The 4978-nt window shown below is 42.9% G+C and overlaps 1 pseudogene; it reads left to right on the top strand.

The window, feature by feature from the left end:
- Positions 1-1788: 1788 nt before the first annotated feature.
- LOC146363516 (Ig kappa chain V region K-25 pseudogene) lies at positions 1789-2282 on the top strand (annotated as a pseudogene).
- The last annotated feature ends 2696 nt before the right edge of the window (positions 2283-4978 follow it).

Genomic DNA, 4978 nt, shown 5'->3' with positions numbered 1-4978 from the left:
TTGTATTAGTTCTTGGGGTTTAGTTCTGGTGTTCAGTGTTTTATTATTCCTACCCGTGTTCTTCCCCCCTGTGGTCTGTTTGTGTCCCTGAGTTTGTGTTGTAAAAGTCTGTGAGTTTGCTGTTTTACTTTGAAAGTCTGTGTCTCGTGATGTCAGTTAGGTTCAGCTGTGTCTCCCTCCTGTTTTGGCCATTCCTTATTCCCTCCTGTGTGTATTTATAGTGTGTATCTACCTGTGCTCATCGTCGGTTCGTCTGTGTAATTTGGTATCCCCGCCTCTCTCTGCTCTCCTTTCTCCATGTCTTCCCTGCGTGTCTCCCCGTGTCCTTATGTTTTCAGGTTTGTTTGTTAGTTTTCCCAGTCTAGGTTTTAGTTACTCCCTGTTCCTTATTTCCTGTTTTGTACTTTGCCTTCACTACAAATAAACACTCACTCGCACCCCAGCCAGTACCTGCATTTTGGATCGTTTTCTCACTACACCACACGACTGCTGCTCCAGCCGTGACAATAAGAACCGACCACAACATGGATCCAGCGGACTTACCTGGGCAGAGCGACCTTGCACAAGTCCTACGCCTAGTTGATTGGATAACCCTCACCTCGAATGCAAGTTCGAAGGTTGTGGGGATAAACGCAATAGAAGTGATTCTCGAAAGAAATCTTTATCTCCCCCACATCAGAGGATTTATGGATTTAATCACTGATTTACATAAAGCCCAGGAGGTGGTGCAAGCTCAGGAATTGGCGAACTTTGTTCGGCAGCAGTGGACAACGGCCGTACCGTAGCATTCGCATCAGCTTCACCCGCCAGAGATTTTTTTTGCCTGGCCCGTCGGCACCATGTACGGGGAGGAAGGACTGTTTTTCTACCTCCCATATAGAGCAGAGAGACAAACATATTAACACTGAACTGGTTCCTCAAAAGCTGGCCTGTTTAGAGACTCTTACTCACTCCAGGGCCTCCCCAGAGGCTGAGTTTCAGCCCTCAGCCGACTCTGGACCCCTGGAGGCTGAGAAGCCAGCTGACGACTGCACCCGGCTGTCGCTGCCTGAGCAGGGTCAGTGCTCTGCGCAGCTCCAGAGGCCCCCGTGCTTGCTGGTTTTGCTTTGTGTGTGCCAAAGGCTGGAGGGTCCGAGGAGCCCGTCGGGCCATCACCGTCCCTGCAGCCTCATCCTCGCCTGGTTATGCGGCCGCCACCCTGCCATCGGGTCCACGTCCAGCGCCTCAACATTGCTGACCACTTTCCAGGCCGCTGGCTGGACATCATCGCCGTCATGGACGCCCTCCTGAATAGTGTCGCGGACGCTGCCTTCTGCGCAGCTGGCCTCTGGATTTGTGTCACCACCGCTGCCTTCCGCATGGTCGGCTTTTGACTTTAACTCACATGTACTATCATGGTACATGGACAGACGGAAATAATTTTCCCCAAACATATTCCCTGGTTGGATGTGACAGAGAGCTCTGTCTAATGCATTTGTAAAAAATGAAGATAGACAAAAAAAAAATGAGGATATAAATATGTATTTAGGGGATAGTGATGACTTCTTAGAAGAACTTTAATACATTTTCAGTGACCCTTCACTCTAAGAGGACAACTGGTTCAACGTCAATGCAGCAAATTGACTCACAGCAAAACAGTCAGATGATTTCCATAGAGAGGCACTTTGCATCAGCAGCACCATGCTCCAGTGCTCTGGGAGAGTTTATAGTCCTGAGAGTTGAACACTGGATGACTGACAGCTGTCCTTCATCACAACAGAAGCCACAGAAATCCTCCTCATCAAAAACATGACTTTGATCTGCGTCCTCATCTGGACTCTCCTCTGCTGCTGCTTCACAGGTAAAGTCCAGAGAATCAAACTCCTCTCCTCTATCAACATCAGTCCCTCTGAAATGAAGCCCACAAAACCATGAAGCTGCTTTATGTTTTTGTCTCTGTATCCTCAGAGTCCAGAGGACAGATCACAGTGACTCAGCCTGGAGCAGTGAGCTCTGCTGTGGGAGGAACTGTCAGCATCAAGTGTAGGACCAGTCAGAATGTTTATGCTTTGTTCAGCATCTATCACTATTTAGCCTGGTACCAACAGAAAGATGGAGGAGTTCCCAAACTGCTCATTTATACTGCTACCACTCGACAATCAGGGATTCCAGCTCGTTTTACAGGCAGTGGATCAAACTCTGACTTCACTCTGACCATCAGTGGAGTCCAGGCTGAAGATGCAGCAGTTTATTACTGTCAGAGTTATCACAACATCAACAGTCAGCGTGTGTTCACACAGTGAAAAACAGTCGTACAAAAACCTCCCTCAGTCAGACTGAACAGAAACTGAAGTGACTGCTGCAGCTGGAAGATACTGCAGAGACTGATACAGTTCACTGAGGACACACACACACACACACACACACACACACACACACACACACACACACACACACACACACACACAGCATTAACATTGAGTGTATTGCTGTAAATTAAAAGACCACCAAATACTTTGAACACACAGAAAACATCAGTAGATAAATTAAGTATTTATTAATTAGCTGCTGTAGAAATTTAAATAGTAAACTTTTGAATCCAGCATTCGTTTCCTCTTTCCCATCATTGCTTAGACTCCACTTTGTTAATTGCTTTATCAGAGCATAACTTTGAAATCTTTATTTTTGTCAAACTCTGTGCTCCAATAAATTATGGTCAGTTCTTCAGCACGATTTGTCCTTATCAAAGTGAAATGATTTTATTAGTTTGAATCTTAGGTCTTAAATTTTAAAGCAACATGAATAAATAAGGAGCTACAGAAAAACCACATTACTGCTCACAGACGTTCCTACATGATAGAAAACAAATAAGTTTAGAGTTCAGAGTTATCTCAGCACAGATGTGTTTACACATTTTAATATTATTTTACCTCAGACTGAATAAGAGCTGAACTGACTGCTGCAGAGACTGATGGATTTCCTCCAGATTTACCTTAAACAGCATCATAACCACTCATAACAACACTATTAATAGAAGCAGTAATAAACATGCATTTCACTCTTTATACAATGTAATCAGAGTATACAATGAATACATTGTAACTGTATTTGGTATCAATAAACACAGATTTGTGGGTGATTGTGATTCATGACTTCAACTTGGAAGCTGATCTTCTCTGAGCCGAAGACTCTGCCTCTCATTCCACTTTTCAAAGTCGTGCCAGGTGGTCCTTGGGCACTGTTCTCGGCTCGTGCTAGGACATCCGACTGATGCCTGTTGCCTCTGGTTCTCTGAGACTCTCACCCTTTGGCTCTGGGTGCCCCATCTGGGGCCTTCCTCCTTCTCCTGCTGTGGGCTCCTGGATCTCCTGGATCTATCGCTGTCTGCCTCTGACACCCAGGAGGGCATTACTGAACCTCCCTGCCCTCATTATTGTCTACCTTTTGTGACAATGACACACACCACAAAAAGATTGTTAATTTATGTATCTGTGCATTTTCATATCTTTGTGTTCCAGGTGCTGTATGTTTTTGTTCCCTTTGTTTTTTCTTACAGGTGCAGCAGTTGGTGACACATTGTTGGACAACACGACAACAGGCAGAGGAAACAAGAGGAACCATAGAGAACTTATAGAGCTGGTCTTGGAAAAGCAACATGTTTTTGGCACCACAATGCATTCAGATCATAATTCAGATTGCATAAACTGCCAGACATGACAGGATTAAACAACATATATTAATATTATGTTTCTGTACAGGAGTGTTTGAGTAAAGTAGCTCAGAGGTAAGGCAGGACAAAACCATTTAAGAATTTAAAAAGAAACACAAAAACATCAAATTACCAGGACAATGTCTCGCTTTCCCATTTTAATATCATGATTCAAACAGGAATTAAATGCAATTTGTAAACATTTAGATATAAAATTAACTAAACTGAAGCAAAGTGGTAAAAAGTAAAAGTTAGAATAAACTGTATTCATGTCTGACCTCAAACTTTTCCAGTCAAGTTTTTAAATGTTCTCATTTTATTTTCATTATATTTATAGCTTTCAGGCTCTCGGACGCTAAAAGTTTAAATACACTGATATCCTGGAAAGATGAAATGGATATGGATATCGTGAATAATTTAATTAAGTGCTCACTCAGGTTAAAACACCATCACATGAGACACATCACACTTCTACATCTGGCTGGCTCTGTGTATACTAATGTTTTTTATTCAATGTCCTGTCATGTTTGCTGTATGGCAGGCAGGATGAAGTTTCCTGGATTCAGGATTCTTACACGGAAACAAATTTAAAGAGGCAGCTTTATTTGTTGGGAAATAATGCACAAAATAAACATTTACGAAAAACAAACCAAAACTTGAACATGGAAACTAAGAACTAGACTCTGGGGGACTAGAGACAGAAACACTAGGAAATAAGGAGCATGGAACTAGGAATGATGGACAGAAACATGGAGAAACTTACAGCACATGGGACAACACGACAACAGGCAGAGGAAACACACAAGGGAATGACACACAGGAGGAGAGCACAGATGGAAATAATCACACATAAGGAGACCAAGGGGAAGCAAGACTGAAAACTGAACACAGGACAAGGACTATCAAAAGAAAACAGGAAGCATGACAAATATGTAGATGCAGAAAAGACACTGTGACTGGGGGAACAAAAACAGAGACAGACACTAGACACTGAGACATGGAGACATGACTGCCTGTGCAACAGAGGGAACAATAAACATGGAGACAAGAGCTTATACACAGGCTTGAGATCGACACTGAGGGAGGGAGAACTAGGATCACTAAGAACTTAAGAAAAAAGATAACCAAAACCCTGAATAAAAGTAATCAAAGAATATAAATTAACAACAAAGATAAAACACTGGGTCACAGATCCAGCACTGTGACATGTCCGCTTCTAAACAGGACTTTTTTTTACATACTTAGCATGCTAAAACAAAAACAGAAGGACAAAGTATTGTTTAAAATACT

This window comes from Perissodus microlepis, chromosome 22 (genome assembly GCF_051167445.1).
Source record: "Perissodus microlepis isolate ML-2025 ecotype Zambia chromosome 22, ASM5116744v1, whole genome shotgun sequence".
Classification (NCBI taxonomy): Eukaryota; Metazoa; Chordata; class Actinopteri; order Cichliformes; family Cichlidae; genus Perissodus; species Perissodus microlepis.
This window is presented reverse-complemented; position numbering and strand designations above follow the sequence as displayed.